The following is an 18,119-nucleotide window of genomic DNA, read 5'->3' on the forward strand; positions in this document are numbered from 1 at the left end:
GAGACTTATTCACCAATGGCTCCCCTTATCTCCATTGCTGAAGGATTAGAGACTCACTTCCCCATCCATTCTTAGGCAGGAGACTCCCCAGGCCAACAACTTTGACCACATATGACAAAGACTGGCAGTCTCCATTTCATTAACATGGCTAGAGAGAGGAAGGGCCTGTGCCCCTCACCTATGGTGTCCATAGCCGGTCTACTGTTAGCAATGCTTCTGTAGTTGTCCTGATCAAGGAGAGCTGAAGTTCTGTAGGTCTGGAGTGTATCAAGGAACAGTTCACATCTTTGGTTTTTTTTTTTTTTTTTTTTGTTTTTGTTTTTGTTTTTTGTCTTTTTTTTTTTTTTTTTTTTTTTTTGGAGCTGGAGACCGAACCCAGGGCCTTGTGCTTGCTAGGCAAGCGCTCTACCACTGAGCTAAATTCCCAACCCCACATCTTTGAATAAGGGGTCTAGTGCCAATCATTTTGTGAATGTAAGATAGCTGGTGGGAAATGCACAGCGGACGGGTATGGATGCCGTGTGGGTACCACCTGTGGGTACCAAAGAGTCGCAAGGCCTCAGATCTACATGGATTTCACATGACAGAAACTCAACTCTAAATGCTTTATGCACATAAGTGAAAGAACCTGTTAGTTCATAGGGCTATGAAATCGAAGGGGTTTCCTGTTAGGGTGGCTGGATTTGGAGTTCACACAGCTTTCTGAAGCTCCGTCCTCCCCTCTGTCTCTCTCAGCATCACCAGCCAGTATGTGGGTTCCATTCTTAGGCAAAACATTTCCTCAAAGACCAGAGGACCATTAGCTTCATTAACAAAAACTCCAGGATGACATATATTGGCACTGCACGGGTCCCAGATCTAGTCCTGCACTGAGTTCTGAGAAGGGAGAACAAACCCAGAGGAGGGTGTCCTGGTGCTTGCAAAACACTTGACTGGCTGGGCTACCTCTGGGTTTGTTAAAGTACAGGATTCCCAAGAAACCCTGACAGGAGTGGGAAGGGAGTCACTGAGGTGGTAGAAAGGGCAGTAAAAGAGGCCTCAGTTTTTAATTTCACATTCCAGGTCTGTTTCTGACCCACTCTGTCCCCCTCAGACATATCATTTCTAGGGTTTTTCCCTCCCAGTGGCCAGAATGACTGCTAGGATTGAGGGAAAACACATGGGATGAAATTACCGTGATAGCCTCAGCTATTGTCAGCAGTGACTGAGAGCTGTGTTCAGAAGCACAGCCTTCAGGTCAGCCATGTATCACAGAAACACATTCTAGAGAAGAATCATTTAAACGTGAATGTGAACTTTGAAGAAAAGGACGAAGTGTGATGTGTAGGAGGCAGGCACACTCTGGAAGTCCTCGGAGTAAAGAGGACAGTCATGTCAGAGGGAAGCTCTGAGGCAGGGCACTGCTGAGTGTTCACCAGGAGGAGACTCTGGGTGTGGCCTTCCCAGGCCCGGACCATTCTCAGATCGCTCCTCTTTTGGATTTACACTGTGAAGGCCCAGGAGTTGGATGAGCCTCCAGGCAGGCGGCCACCCTACACACTACAGCCACGCTCCCTGCTGACACTGAGGGCTGTCTGGTTTTTCTCATTGTCATGTTGGGCTCTAAGTCACCCACTTAAGTCACCACTGGACAGGGAGAAGCTCGCAGCCTGCTTGCCAGAGCCCCATCCACCTCAGCCATTAGTGTGTTTAACAGAGCCGGCCCCATGCTGACTTCTGACACGCAGCAATTAATCCCTCTCCACTCTGAAGGGGCTATTTACAGAGCTTGATTCAAAAACATTACTGTTCCAGTTGAAAAAAATACTCCAAGTGTTGACTAGGTAAGCCATTTGTCATTTGTGAAAAACCTTTGCTCTTTATCCCACCTTTTATATGAAAATAAATCCTAGGTGTACTATGGGTTTACATATAATGTATGATGTCACACTTTGCGAGATGAACACTTGAGCACCGTTTATATACGCTGAGAGCAGAAAGGGTCGTTCAGTCTCTCGCCAAAGGCAGGAAAGGATTAAGGCTCATGAATTTCTTCATATAAAAATGTTTATACATGCGTGGCTCCAGTCAATAAAATAAGTGTATTTAAATATAAATAAAATGACAAGTTTGAGGTTGGTGCTTACAGTGTCCAAGGGTGGTTCCCTTACCACGAAGTCCAGGGCGATGACAGTAATGACATTAGCTAGTCTTTATTTCTACCAGCCGGGCCATGCATTACCACGTGAACTCTATTTAATTTGCAAAGGAAAAGAAATCAAAGGGCAAAGAAACACAAAGGAAACAGTCTGCTTTTCTCAGGCAAGCAAGTGTTCACACTCGTGCATTGCTGTTGGGAACCTTAATAAAGGGAAGATTGTCAAAACCCAAGGCATAGATCCATTCCCACATCCAGGAGTACATCCTGGCGAAATAGTTAAGGATATGCAAAAGGATAGAGCTACAAGATGCTATTTTCACAGTAAAGATAGGAATCGACTTAAATGCTCCACAGTGGAAGGTTTGTTGAATAAGCTGTCATACACCCGTATGAGAGCCTAACCAGGCACACGTTAAGTATTCTGGGCAGCTGTGCATTTATTAACTCAGGAAGAGGTGCCCTATCTATTGTTAGCAATAGAAGCAAACTCTAAAATTGTACGTTCAACATACAAAGCACCCCTCTCAAAAACAGGAACCGGGGTAGGAGAGGGAAAGCCTGGGGAAAACCAAGCACCCACAGTGATAAAGTTGTCTCTCGGTGGTAAAATTAGAGGAGGCTTTAATTTTTCCCATTTTGTTGTTCAAAATTTTTTCTGTGGTGGGTTTCAGTTTTCTCTGGTGGGTTTCAGTTTTCTGCCGTGGGTGACTATTGCTATGAAGTGACTACACCGTTTATTGACATTTCCTGTGAGGACGGAACGATGCAACAGAATGTGCTTTAGATGCCCTTCCTGTAATAAGTGCTTCTCAGAGCTTCAGTGACAGGGATCTCGCTGCCCATGACAGTGAGCCACACATGGGTGACGTCTGCTGAACAAGTCTAGAAGTTCTCTCTGGTTATTTACCAAGTCCACTGTCCGTTTCCGTAGGTTCCTCCTTACCGGGGATGTCTGTAGACTCACTTTTAATTTTTCATGCTTACATACATACTTACTGTCTAAAGTATCAATGACTGTTTTTATAGACCAGCCCTGACAGTGCCGCCGGGCTCTGGGCTCTCTGGCTGGTTTCTCTTCTGTTGTTTTTGCTGACTTTCTCTTATGGCTCCATTGCTCCATTTTCTTTTTGTGCTGTTATCGTTGATATTTACTGGAAGTCGATTTAGAAAAACTTTATTTCCTGCAATAAAACCTACAACAAAAGTACAATAAAACGCAAAAGGATTTGGGTTGCTTCTGGGGGTGTTCTAATTGCTTTCTGATACTATGAGAGAGACACCACGGCAAAAGCAACCCGAGGAGAAAGGGGTTTGTTGGCTTTACACATACGGATTGCACTCCATCATGAAAGGAAGCCAAGGCTCAAGCAGGAACCTGGAGGCAGGGACTGAGGCAGAGGCCGTGGAGGAGTGCTGCTTCCTGGCTTCCTCCCTATGGCTTGCCGCTTAGTTTGCCTTTTTATACACTTCAGGATCATCTGCCCAGTGTAGGCACTACCTGTAATAGGCTGGACCTCTCATGTCAGTCAAGAAAATGCCTCACCTGAGATCCCCTCATCCCACATGTGCCTAGGTTATGTCAAGTTGGCAGCCTATCAGCTCACAGGGTCTCTGATTCTGACACAGGAGCCTAAGGACTTGTTTCCTTTGTGCTCCCTGAACTGATGCTACAGATCCTTGGGACACACTATATCAGGAGGTTGGAACAGACCAAGAAGCCTGGAGCCAGGCCCTGCTGCCGTGGGTGCTGGACCACATCTGCCTGACCTCATTCTGAGGGTGAAGTTTTTGGGGTTCTAGCTTGGTGGGAGAGGTGTGTCTCCTTACAGATGCTTCACAGTATGTGGGCCTGGACCTTGATTTTGTTTATGTGCCATTGAGCTCTGGGAATAAAGCTCCTGGATTTCAAAGCTCAGCACATAGGTTCAGCTTAGCAGCAGCTATGACGCCTGCTTACCACACCGGGTGATTCCCCCTTCTCTTTTTATTTCATTTTTTCCTTTCATATTAAATTTCTTGAAGTTAGTTTACATCGTCTTATGGTCTTGTCATATGCACGTGCCACTATGCTTGGTCCTAATTCGTCTTCGTTTCTCTTTACTTTTAATATGGCAATGTTCTCTTGTCATCTCTTTGGTTTTTAGGCAGATTTTTAAAAAAATCTGTATTTTCAGTTGTTTCCAGAAGGAGAGGTGGTCTACACAACCTACTCCATGGTTCCCAAGGAGGCCTGTGTTAGGCGCATCACTCCTCTTCCTCAACTCATTTAATACAACAACAGCAGCAGCAGCAGCAGCAGCAGCAGCAGCAGCAGCAGCAGCAGCAGCAAACAATCCAGAGAACCTTCCATCAACGCCTCTTTCTTTTAGACCAGTCTTTGTATACACTCTGGTCATTTACTCAGAGTAAGACAATTTCAAAGCTTTTTTCAGTCATTTATACCTATTCTTATGGACAGGCTCCTCTTCCTCCAATCTCTGCCTTTCTAAGAATGCACCTCAATGCTCTTGAATTATCTGGTGTCACTTCTGGGGACAGCCTCTTGGATTTCAGAATGGGGCGGCTGAAAGGAAGACCCACTTCTCGTTTTATGACTAAGGAGACTGGAACACAGAGAGAAGAAGAAGCAACTTCTCCAAAATTGGATGAAAAGCTGGTACAGCACCTGAAACCCCAGCTCCAGTCCTCCTCACCAAGCCCACAGTATTCCCAAGACCACACGACAGCCCTTCATGATGGGGTGTGAAACTGGCCTCACCGCAACTTCTGTGTAGGATTAATCAAGAAATGGCAAGCAAGACGGTGTCTTCTAAACCTGGGGAAAAAACGAAAAGAAGATGGTACATTTTTATATAGTTTCTGTCTGCCTTGTTCTGGAGACCACGGTCTCCACCCTCAATAGCTGAAGCAGGAGGAAGCAGTCCACAGACAACACGGGAAGAAAATAACCATTCAAGGGGGTTTTAGGCTGTCTTATTTCATTTCTGAGAGACCTCTGAAATCGAAGGAGCCCTGAACTGCCACAGCTCACACCCACTGTCCTCTTGGATGGCTTCCAGGGAGAAGCAGCTTCTAATTAAATAAATCCACTCTGCCGTGCATGCTTGAGAGAGCGGAACAAGACTTCCAATGACAAGTATGTTTGACTGGGCTCAGTTTATTACTTGTTAAATAATCATTGATTCTTGCTGTTCCTATCTGTCAGACAACCTTTCATTAGCAGAGCATAGAAGAATTATAACAAACAAAGAAACAAACAAACTCATCATAATGAGGGGGAAATGCCATGCTTAGGGACTCGAATGTCTATAATGAAGACCATTAAGACAGGAAGCAATAATGAGTAATTCCGGAACTGGGTAGTAACTCATTCAATCTAATTTCTCAAAGTCCTGATCTCCTGGTTCTTAAATACTTCCCTGACCATATGTCTGTCTCTCTGAGCTTCACCTCAGCTCATCCAGACACCTCCCCATCCTTGTGTCTCATTGGTAATTCAGAAGCCCTGAACAACCTCTGGACCTCACATCCTGGTTGTTTTATTTGTTTGTTTGTTTTTGTTTTTGTTTTCCCTAGAAATCAACACCCAGCGTGATTTTCGTCTATAAAAATCTTTTTCAGTCTTCAGGGTTAATATCAACTTCCTGGAGATTTCTCAGGAAAGACACCCTTATCTCCATCTGTGAAAATCTCCTTTATGAAGGTCATTCTCTGGAAAGAACTCTAACTACTGAACCATGGCCTAAATATAAGAACCCCTTACCTCTTAAGTATATTTAGTATATCACATCCAATGATTAGACAAATACCAAGACATTACTCATTGACTGTAGTCCAGGTTTGCCCTGGAGTTATCTGTATTTTGATACTAATTCTGCTGCCCCAAGGACAGCTGCCTAGTCAAGTACTCAGAACTCAGGTGACTTCATCAGAACCTTCTCCCCGTTTAATTTGTAAAATACAGGTGAGGGCTGGTACAGAACAGAACAAAGCCTGTCATTGAACAAGAAGGAAGGATGGGTGGGAGAAAAGTTTGAGGGAAGCGGAGGAGGGAGGTGGCAGAGTAGCTGCGGGACAATATGGAAGCTGATGTTAATGTGCAAACACAGTGTCCAGAGTTTCATTTGGTAGCCCCGATTAGGATGCCGTGTCACTAGTTGACCTCTGTGGGTATCTGTAGATCCTGCTTGCTGTCCTGGGCACCGCCACAGCCATGTGCTATCCATTAGACGAAGGCTTACTCCTTATTCTTGTTCTCCACTATTTAATAAGCAAGTTATTAGGAATTAAATATACCCTTGAATCTCTTCAAGTATGTGTGGCTTTTTAAGCTCTTCTAGGAATAGCATCAATGAGAGCAGTAGAAATAATATTAGTTTCTAAGAACTTTGAAACGTCCTTATTTCTCTTATATGAGGAAGGAAATAAATAGACTTAGCACTTAAATAATTCCTCCAGGGGATAGTGAGTGGCTAGTGGCTTGTAAGGGACAGAGCTGGGGATAGTGAGTGGCTAGTGGTTGGTAAGGGGCGGAGCTGGGGATAGCGAGTGGCTGGCTAGTGGCTTGTAAGGGGCGGAGCGGGGGATAGCGAGTGGCTAGTGGCTTGTAAGGGGCGGAGCTGGGGATAGTGAGTGGCTAGTGGCTTGTAAGGGGCGGAGCTGGGGATAGTGAGTGGCTAGTGGCTTATAAGGGGCGGAGCTGGGGATAGCGAGTGGCTAGTGGCTTGTAAGGGGCGGAGCTGGGTTCTTCTGCTGCCTCTCACATCATTGTGACTAATGCATTACTCATAACCTCTCACCATTGATTGCAACATGCCAGGGTACTATGACCTTTGGTTGTAAACAGAGGTTTATTGGGCCAATTCCCTCAGCACTATGGGGGATTTTCATCACTTGATAGCAATTGCTCAGTTTCTGCTGGTCTCTCCTCCAAGTTCCAGCTGAAATCTCCAGGGAGGAGAAACTATAACTGTCTGTCTCTCAATCCCAAGAGATATTTGATGAGTAGCTAGAGAAGCATGTAGCTTTCACACTTATGCTACCACACACTCTGGGTGGTGACTTTCTTTCTTTTTTTTTTTTTTTTATTAACTTGAGTGTTTCTTATTTACATTTCGAGTGTTATTCCCTTTCCCGGTTTCTGGGCAAACATCCCCCTAATCCCTCCCCCTTCCCTTCCTTATGGGTGTTCCCCTCCCCATCCTCCCCCCATTGCCGCCCTCCCCCCAACAATCACGTTCACTGGGGGTTCAGTCTTAGCAGGACCAAGGGCTTCCCCTTCCACTGGTGATCTTACTAGAATATTCATTGCTACCTATGAGGTCAGAGTCCAGGGTCAGTCCATGTATAGTCCTTAGGTAGTGGCTTAGTCCCTGGAAGCTCTGGTTGCTTGGCATTGTTGTTCATAAGGGGTCTCGAGCTCCTTCAAGCTCTTCGAGTTCTTTCTCTGATTCCTTCAACGGGGGTCCCGTTCTCAGTTCAGTGGTTTGCTGCTGGCATTCGCCTCTGTATTTGCTGTATTCTGGCTGTGTCTCTCAGGAGCGATCTACATCTGGCTCCTGTTGGCCTGCACTTCTTTGCTTCATCCATCTTGTCTAATTGGATGGCTGTATATGTATGGGCCACATGTGGGGCAGGCTCTGAATGGGTGTTCCTTCTGTGTCTGTTTTAATCTTTGCCTCTCTATTCCCTGCCAAGGGTATTCTTATTCTCCTTTTAAAGAAGGAGTGAAGCATTCACATTTTGGTCATCCTTCTTGAGTTTCATTTGTTCTAGGCATCTAGGGTAATTCAAGCATTTGGGCTAATAGCCACTTATCAATGAGTGCATACCATGTGTGTTTTTCTGTGATTGGGTTACCTCACTCAGGATGATATTTTCCAGTTCCAACCATTTGCCTACGAATTTCATAAAGTCATTGTTTTTGATAGCCGAGTAATATTCCATTGTGTAGATGTAGGGTGGTGACTTTCAATGCCTTCCTATTTCCCATGATCCTCTTTCCCCCAAAAGGAAAATTCCAATTCATTCTTCAAGATCTGGTGCAGATGTTGCTGTCTCTGAAAAGGGCTTCCCCTGGCTTCTTCTATGTGTTTTCTCGTACTTTAGTATTTAGGTCATGACTGAACTCCTGGTCTGTAGATCACCTCATCTGTGTTGCCTGGTGTTTCCAAGACTCCTGGCTTCTCTTGGCCCAGAATCAGCCATGGAGCAACATTTAGCCAAGTGCCTGGTCCCCACAACCTCCGCTTGTCAACTGATCAGTTGTTTGTGGAACTTGGGTACTGATTAAGAACAAATACCCACAGGTGGTCCCGCACTCACCGTCATGAGGAATCTAGGTTCTGGGCGGCTTTCTGCTGCCTGACTGTGTACCTTTGCCTATACCTGGCTGTGCCGTTAGGTTTTGGAAGTAAGTTTGACTGTGAACTGGAGAAAAGGCTTCGAGGAGGATCCTTATGGTACTGTCTGAGTTCAAACTTCTATGCACCTGATGATGTTTTATGACATGAACGTCAGTATCTTGTCCCAACGCAGTGCCACTAACTGGTGACTTTAGGGAAAGGAAGGATCAGGACACCCACCCCAGAAGGAATCAGCAGCTTTAAAACAGACTTCTGAGCTACCTGATATAATGCAAGATACGGAAATGGAGGCTCAGAAAAACAAAGGGAGCCGCCAAGTTTCTGGTTTTCCTAATTTGGTCCCATGTGTGTCTTCCCACGTCCACAGTCACTGGGTGAATATTTTGGGATGAAGAGGAACTGGGCTCGATCTGTGTTCCCAACTAATCCTCAAGCAAGGCAGCTATATGCTTCACCCGGAGAAAATATAATTTTGGATGGATTCTTGTAAGTGACAGCTCCCCACACAAACTTTCATGCAGAATGAAAAGAGTCTCTCTTACCATGCAACCCAAACCAGAGGAAAGCAGATGTGTGTTTGGAAACAAAATGGAAATTAAATTCTCATGCACAATCCAAAAGCTAGAACTCCAGACAGTTAATGTGCAGTGATTGAACATGCAAGACCACAGCTCTTCATCTCCGCCATCCTCCGAGGCGTAAACAAATCTGCTGATGTTGATGATATTGCTGAAAACATCACTAATCAAACCTTAAGTACCAAATACATTTAAGCGCACAGAGCTCCGGTTACAGTCAGCCTAGCTCCTGGGGAAGGAAATCGAAATCAGAGACCAGTTTGAAAATGGCCAGAGCCACATGGCAACCTTGCAATAATTGACCAGCATCCTCAAGGCAGTGTTTTCTCCGAAGGACAGAGGCCTGAAATGCAAAAGGAAGTTAAGGAAGAGAAATCCAGGAGGCGCGTGCTAATGCGATTTCAAACTGGAATTACATCAGCGGGCTTTAAACAGATGGTAAAACGGGAAGAAACGTGTTCATTCCTTTCTCTTACTTGGGTTTTCATTGTTTACATCATTAAAAATAAGGAGAGTTTAAAATAACGTGTATCATCACACAGCAGCTTACAGGCAGGCTGGCTAGTTTAAGAAGACTGGATTTGGTTGTTTTGAAAACAACTGGGTGAATTCAATTAAGCAGTCAGCAGGTTATTCACAAAAGAGAATTGTAAGGCATGCTGGTTATGACTGATCTGGGTATCCAGAACTGGATGATACAGACATTGCTTTCCAAACAGTCCTGTTGCGTGTATGAAGGCCTGGGAGGGTTACAGCATCTCCCAAGGCACAACATGAAGCTCCTGATTGATGGCTAAGTCCAAGGATGGCAAAGAAATGCCACCACTTTGTGCTGTCAGACCTCAGCGATGTCACTGCTTACCTGGGTGTTGTCATTCCTTCTGTCTGACACGGAGTGTCAAACCTCTGAGGGTGGCAACTTTCTCAGGGCACAGTGGGTGAACAGAAACCAATTTGCCACCCCCCTGATCCAGGCCAATTCACTCACTTATTCACTGAAGCACAGAGGCCCATTAATGACGCTGTGGATTTTATCTTGATGTCTTGGATGGCTTGCTCAGGATGTGTGTGTGTGTGCGTGCACACGTGTGCTTGCATGCATGCATGTGTGTTTGTAAGAGAAAGAGTGAGTGAGAGAGAGAGAGAGAGAGAGAGAGAGAGAGAGAGAGAGAGAGACATTGATTGGATAAAGGCAGGGGGCAGCACCACATTGCCAGCATCCCTGTGGTGGCAAAGTCCATGTGGCCAGAAACCGAGACCTCTTGCCAACAACCACACTGATTTACCATCTACTCAACTGGCCATTTTGAAAGCAGAGTTTCCATTACGTGGCTTGCTTCCCAGGCTGAGAGAACTTGAAAACCAGAATGATTGCACACATGATGTTATTATATTCCTTATCCCACCTTGGCCCACATGCCAGCCTAGGCAGGCGCTTACGGAGAGACAAGACAATCAGATTGACAGAAACCTCGCAGTGTGCTCCAAGATGAACTCTGGAGCCATCCAACCAGGTTGCTTCTGAGTTCCTGGCTCATAGACCCGACGAGATACCTTATTGTTTTGAGCAGCAGTTCTGGAATAATTAGTTACAGTGCAACAGTGGGTAATTAACTCAGAAGGAAGTGCGGGATGAGAGCAGAGCATTCTCTCTGTCTCTCTTAGGGGCCGTCTCTACATAAAAACCTGCATACTGGGTCATAGACTTTCTGATTTATTTTTTTTAAGTGGTTTGCTCTCTTCCCTCAATCACTCCTATAAAGGATGAGTCAAAAGCTAACCAAGGCTGAAGTCCCCACCAGCAGAAGACTCTCAGATCCCAGAAGTTCTGTCTCCTGTCCCTGCTTTATGGAAATTAGGATATGGGATGTGTGCTTTGAGATGACACCCTGGAGGCCTCACCCACATTAGCATCAACATGTCAGTGCCTCATTAACATTTCACCCTAAGCCTGCTGGAACCCCCTCATTGTTTTTACATACACTAAGTGAAGGATTTACTGGAGGAGAAACAAGAACAGGCATTGTGTGTGTGTGTGTATGTGGTTTTTTTCTTCTTATAACCTGCTTTTAATGTACCCCCCAAAAAATTATAAATCAGGATTCATTAATGTTTTATACAATTGATCCTACTGAACAAAATGGTATACCTCGTATTTTTGAATATATATGATATGTATATAATATTTTGCAAACCTGTAAGTATACATTCATATTATTTATTGTGTTAACAGATAACTGAGGGATACTTTAAATTGCTTTTTAAGAATTAAAAGTTTTCGAAATCCTCTTATCCTTGGATCAAAATAAAATGTACGTTGAAAGATTTATTTTATTTTTGTGTGTGTCTGTGTGCCGATATACCATCAGTGTGTGGGTGAGCAGATGTCAGAGAAAGTGTTGGTCCTCGGTTTCTGGGGTTTCAGGACTTTGTAAGCTTCCTGATGTGTTTCTGGAAACCACACTGGGTTCTCTGGAGGAGCCACAAGCATCCTTACCTCCTGAGCCATCTCTCCAGCCCCACAGTAAGAGTTTTAACAAGATTTACTTATGTGTCTTTGCATGCATATGTGTGTCAGTATATGTGCATTTGTATGCAGGTGCATGCCCTGCACACACACACATACACACACACACACACACACACACACACACACGAAGTAGATAACTTTCTCTGTAACTCTCCACTTACTCCCTTGGGGTAGCCTGGGCTTGTATTTTCTGGTTGGAAGTCAGTAAGCTCCAGTCATCTCTCTCTGTTTCTCCAGGCATTGTTGGCTATGTGACTTGACATGTGGATGCCGGGAGCTGAGCTCCATCCCTCATGCTCCCATACCAAGACCCATATCTGCTGCCCAGTCGTCATCATCGTCGTCGTCGTCGTCATCATCATCATCATCACCACCACCACCACCATCATCTCACTTATTTGTGAGGATGCTTTAATTTAAACATTTAAATGCTGAATTGGATAGATTTGTTGGACCTTTTACTTGAAGGACTATGACATGAAATCTTTGTCTTAGAAAGATATTTCTTCGAAATTGTCCAAAGCTAATGAGCCAGATTGATTATAAGTTAAATACGTTTTATATTCTTAACTTGTCTAAAGTAACAAATTGTCATTATTTTTCACAATCTTTTAAGATTAAAACATTTTAACTTATTCCTCACAAACATTACTATTGAGATCTGCTCTCATCTGCCAAATTAAACCCTATTATAAAACCTAGGCCCCAATGAGCAAAGAACAAGGAATAAGTCAGAGAACCTCTTGAAGGGAGAGACTGCCTGGGTAGCTTTCTCCGGTTGAGTCAAACATTAGTTTCAATTAGTTAAAAATTAGCTTCAATTTCCCATTAAATACTATTTTAAAAACTATGAATGGCCCAACACAATTACTACAAACTTACTCTATGCCAGATATAAGTCTAAAACCTAATGCATATTCAACTGTTTAGTATTTACCACAATACCATGAAGTTAGTGTTATTACAAAGTAGCAACCTGAGACACAAAGAGACTGAGTGCTTAGCTTGAAGGCACATAACTTATGTGCAGCAGAGGGATGAAACTGGGTGGTTTGTGCTTAGTTCTTTGCTAAGTGTAAAAGGAAACCTTAACAATAGTAGGGGCAAAGGACCCACGTTCTATTTGTTTTAAGGCATCCAAACAGAAATACACTAAAATAATTTTAAAAAAATAGGTAATAGTTAAGAGGGAGAAAAACATGGGGAGATGCCCATTTTCCACATCCTGCTGGTAGGACTCAAAATAATACTGTAGGATAAATGCATTTTTTCCCTATTGTCATCCTAGAGTGCCACCCACACCTGTGTGCACTGTTGCACAGGGGACGCTGTGGTTACAGGAAAAACTGAAGTCAATTTGGATTGGGGAGGGGACACTCAGTAACTTGCCTGGGAATCACTAGGGGCGGGGCTTGAGCTCTGGTTTTATTCTGAAGCTGGTGCCTCCCTTGTAGGAGTCCAGTGCAATACACAGGACTGGGTCATTGGAAGCCTCTGCACCAATGGAGTTTCATATCTTCTACTGTTTTTCCCAAGTTAGGGCTAGGTGTGGCTCACCGGGGCAGCCAGATACATAAAGTTATAGAATGTGTGTGATGCTGTTTATGTACAAATAAAACAGTCCATGTGTTTCTATAGACACATGCACACACGTATAATGTACTTGTGTCTACGGACACACATCACAAACCTCCATCGAGTTACATGCTAAAGTGACATACCTCTAGGCAGTGGACTAGATTTGAGGATGGTGCTTGAAGAGGGATTTTTGCCTCATCAATAATATTTTTAAACTTTCTTTTCTTTTTATCACATTGTATTTATTTAGCGGGGAAGGGACAAGCCCCAGCACATGTGTGGAGGCCAGAGGACTACTCTGGCAGGGAGGTAGGTTCTCTCTTTCCCCCATGTGGGTCCTGGGAATCACGCTCAGGTTTTGGGGCCTGGTGGCAGGTACCTTTACCCAGGGAGCCATCTCAGGAGTCAGACTTTGACTGCTCTGTAGTGGATTTAAAGTGTTTATAATAATTTCTATGTGTTAGAATGTTACTTAAAGGCATTAGAAAACAGAGAGAAAATCCCAAACGTACCTTTAAAGAGCTGCCTGCAGGTTCGATCTGTTTCTTCTCTACCCTTTGTCTAAACCCAGGGCTTGGGTTTGTTTCACTTCCCTTTCTCCTTGTGACACACAGCAGGGACTGCTGTACGGTGGTTTTTCCTTATCGCCCATGATCCTTCAGGAGTGTGTGCGGGCAGTCCTTCCCTAAGAGTCTGCGGGAGTGGGGGTGGGTGGGACTGGGTCTGGAGTGGACTGTAGCAGGGACAATACCTCAGGGGGCTCTGAGGACTTTCTCCATCCCTTGACAGAACTCAGCATTCCTGGTGGGGCGGGGTCAACTGTCAGAGAACAGAAACACATGATAGACTCCACGTGAGTTTGCTCTCCCACATAGAGACACACATTCCGATATATATGAAAGGAAGGAGTCATAGCTCCATCATCCCATATACAAACGTTGTAAGTTAAGTATACAGAAAGACAAGAATTGAGTCACGTGGTGTGGAAGGGAGCATGGGATACCTTTAACTCTCCAAGTGGATGCACCTGTCTTCTGCTCTGCATGTCAGTGATACAACCTACTTTCTTTGTTTTTGTTTTTCTCCTTTCATTGGATATTTCTTTGTTTACATTTCAAATGATATCCCCTTTCTGGTTTCCCCTGCAGAAACTCCCATCCCATCCCCACTCCCTCTGCTTCTATGAGTGTGCTCCCCCCGTACTTACTCCCTCCCACCTCCCTGCCCTGACATTCCCTTACACTGGGACATGGAGCCTTCACAGGACCAAGGGCTTCTCCTCCCATTGATGCCTGACAAGGCCATCCTCTGCTACATATGCAGCTGGAGCCATGGGTCGCTCCGTGTGTACTCTTTGACAACCTACTTCTTAACATGGGAAAGTCTGTCCCAGTTGAGCTTTTCAACCCTTAGCACGCATATGATGCCGTTTGTTTGTGTTAGGCACTGGAAAGAATGCAAGCTAGAGAAAAATTGAGAACCAGGGCTGCTGTGTGGGTTCCTAGGTTCCAGAAGGGAAGATGTGTGTGCATAAAAAGGACTGATTTAAGGAGGCACTGATCATGATGGCACTGTGGCTTAAGAGCCCTTAATCAATACACGAGTGATAAGAGGGACAGGAGGATAAAATTCTGCTACACATTCCTAAATCCATATCTATGGGGGTCAGTTTTCATAACCTCTCCCCTGGTTCATTCTTAAACTTTTATTAAACTCACCTCGTTACTGTGGCTGGAATGCATCCCCGTGCTCCTCGTGGCTGCTGCAGGAAGAAGGCTGCTCTGCGGGGTTCTACATCCGGGTGAACCTTAAATACTCCCTTCCTGTTCAGCTCGGGGAGGCAGTGTGAGCTAGAACGGTTCCGAGCTCCCCTTTGTCCTGTGCTCTCTTTGAGTCAGAGGAGCTGCTGAGTGAGAGAGGGCCTGCCATTTTAAACAGCCACAGGGTGGCCATCAATTCCATCAGTTTAGTCAGGGTATCTAATGTTTATGCTTCGTCCTTGGAGAGCCTGGCTTTTGTTTGAGAGGCAGCGATCTCCTTTGTTGTGATGTTAATTTTTCAAACCCAGTTTCTTGCTAGAAGGCTTCATAGGTGACAGTTTTGATAGCCAAAAGCCAATCCGAAGTCTCTTCCTACCAAAGTTGGTTGCCTATTGTTTTTGCAACCTGGTGGCAACTTTGTTGGTTTCCGTTGCGTGCGTGGGCTGGGTATTTCCAGCCTTCTTTATAGGCTCTTGATTTATGCCTTTCAAATAACCTGGTGATCCCTGGAGGAATATCACAGTCTATAAGTATCACTATTTACAGTAAGATGGATTTTTCTACCTTGCTAATTAGAGTATTAATTTCCATTTACAAGTGGATAATTCCTAGCATCAATTCTTGTCCTGTCATTGGGGGTGGAGCCATTATTTCCAGAGAAAGCCCCAGGAACATCTTTTCTCTTCCAGTCTGGTTGTGTTACACGTAATAGAAGAGAGAAATAAATGGTTGAATAATGCCTCGATAGCAGACTGCGCAGGTGGATATCGCTTCGGTCTCTTAAAAGCACTCTTCACAGGGCACCACGCTCTAGGCTCCATCAGCGTTCCGAATCGTTTTTGATTGTCCTCCTTGCCTTATCCCCCTATAACCAAACCCAATCTCATCCCCGCACCAGCTATGAAGGCATTCTCCGCGTTATTGCAGTATTTATATTCCCGTTCCACTCTCTCGTGCATATTTCACTCTGTCACCAGGTGTGAGAAGAAATTCACGCAGTGAAAACATTTCCCCACACGCTCTGCTTCTTCGCTTTCAAACCCCAGCCTCACTGCCAGCAGGGGCATCTCGAGAGCTTTCAGGAATTCAATCAGTTCCCGGAGAAGAGGATAACAAGATAATAACTTGAACATTGTTTTCCTCTATGAATTTGGGCAGCTTGATAACTTCTCTTCTAACCAGGATGCAGGAGCACTGAGCGTATTGGGGTGGGGTGTAGGAGTTTAGGAACCCCCACAGACCAACACTTTCCCCCTCACGTCACTGGTGCCAGAAAGATGGAGATAAACGGGTGGCACAAGTCTGTAATCCCAGCTTCTTAGGAGGTTGAGATAGGAAGATCATGAGTTTAAGGCCAGCCTGGGCAACTGAGTGAGCTGCTATCTCAAAATAAGAAGTAAAAGGACAGAGTGGGGGAATTAGAAACGTAGCTCATTGGTTAGGAGCACTTGTTGCTCTTAGAGACTACCGGGCTTCGATTCCCAGCACCCAGATGGGGCTCATAACCACCTACAACTCCAGTTCCAGGGATCTAACGCCCTCTTCTGGTCTTGCTGGGCATTACATGGTACACTGACATACATGCAGGCAAAACACTTGTACCATAAAACAAAAATAAAGTATTTTTTTAAAAAAAATGTTATAAAAGGGCTGGGAATATAACTCAGTGGTAGAGGGCATTCCTAGCAAGAATGAAATCCTAGGTTCAGTTCACAGTACAATAGAGAAGTAAATAAGACAAAATAAACAAGTAAACGCCCAACTCAAAACAGCTGTGGGGACCTCTGTGTGCAAATAGGCCTGGACTCTCTATACTGATATTAAATCTTAACATCTTGTAATAACCTACTTAACTCATCTTCTACGTTTCCTTTGGCCATGATTTTAAAACTGTAGAGAGTCCTAAATGCTTACCATGCTCTAGAAACCCTTGCAGGACCTTTTTGTGTCAATTAAGTGAGCTTTCACGGCGTTTCCCATTGTTCCTTGAGAAGAAGAAAGTCATTATATTCTGGTTGTGTGCACAGATCCTCAGGAAGCCCCTTAAACACTGCCTACGTTAGTCTCACGTGTTCCTGCCCTAACTCACCTGCATCACTTTTAAGTGTAACTCCCCAAGGCCCACCAACTACTTTCCAGGTCTTAGGGACTTTTGTCATCTCCAGGTCCTGACCACCACACAGGAACGCCTGGCAAACAAGAGAGCTCTGTGTGCACAGGAGGGTTTTCAAACAGATCCTGGCATCAGCGTCTCTGTCTCCATTTGCAAGGAATGAGAGGGAAATCAAGTGGGGAATAAGACATTGCCAGGGCTCCTCCATGAGCAAGAGTCAACACCCAGCCCTTCAGTCTGTCAGCACCTTGAAGAACTACAAACCACACAAGTCCTTTTAAACCTTTTGCCCCATTTCCCCTGTATTATTAGAAAAATCTCTTCTGATTTTATCTCAACCCATAGCCCCCAAACAGCATGGGGATGACTCCAACAGTATTTATCTCCTTGTTTCTCAGGGTCTAAATCCAGCGGTGCGTCACTAAGTTCTTCTGGCTCTGGATCTCGGCTGGGACTGTGGCTAAGAAGGGAGCGGGATGTCACCTAAGACTTGACTTGACAAAGTCAGGACTTTGACTAAAGCTCACTCCTGCAGCTTCTCACCACAGGAGCTCCTCCATGGAGCTATACACACGTGTCAAATGAGCAAAAAGAGAGAGGGGAGGAGACAGGGGAAGAACACGGAGGGGGGAGAGGAGTCTTGAGATTTCAAAGTCAACATACCAGCTTTGAGCTTGTCTTTCTTTGGTCTACACCAAATTCAGAAGCGAGGGTCACCTATCTGTCTTTTAGGATCCACCATCAATGTTTGTTCAGGCTGAGAGCCTTCTACACTGGACACCATGAGGTCCGGCTAAAATAATTAAAAGCAACAACAATGCCATGAACTTCTCCTGGTGGCATATAAGCCCCTCTGAAAGCCACTGGGGAGTGGCTTATATCATATGTTACTTGATTAATATGCTGTGTAGAGAGAACGCAGGGTTTTTTTTTTTTTCTTACACAAAATTTAGAATTACAAATATAATGATTTTAGATCATGAAAGGAACTTTGGACTTCTCTAGATCAGTGTCAGCTTGTGACAACGGATCACCTTTTCTGGCTTTGGCCACAC

General features: G+C 44.7%; 1 long non-coding RNA gene across 1 annotated transcript; it reads right to left on the reverse strand.

The window, feature by feature from the left end:
- Nucleotides 1-1,446: 1,446 nt before the first annotated feature.
- On the reverse strand, nucleotides 1,447-14,971 carry LOC120102872 (uncharacterized). The gene is made up of 3 exons (XR_005504752.2): nucleotides 14,910-14,971; nucleotides 13,704-14,010; nucleotides 1,447-4,955 (listed from the first exon to the last, which is right to left on the reverse strand). It is a non-coding gene; the product is annotated as an uncharacterized LOC120102872 (long non-coding RNA).
- Between the last annotated feature and the right edge of the window lie 3,148 nt (nucleotides 14,972-18,119).

The sequence above is a fragment of the Rattus norvegicus genome, chromosome 5 (genome assembly GCF_036323735.1).
Source record: "Rattus norvegicus strain BN/NHsdMcwi chromosome 5, GRCr8, whole genome shotgun sequence".
Lineage (NCBI taxonomy): Eukaryota > Metazoa > Chordata > Mammalia > Rodentia > Muridae > Rattus > Rattus norvegicus.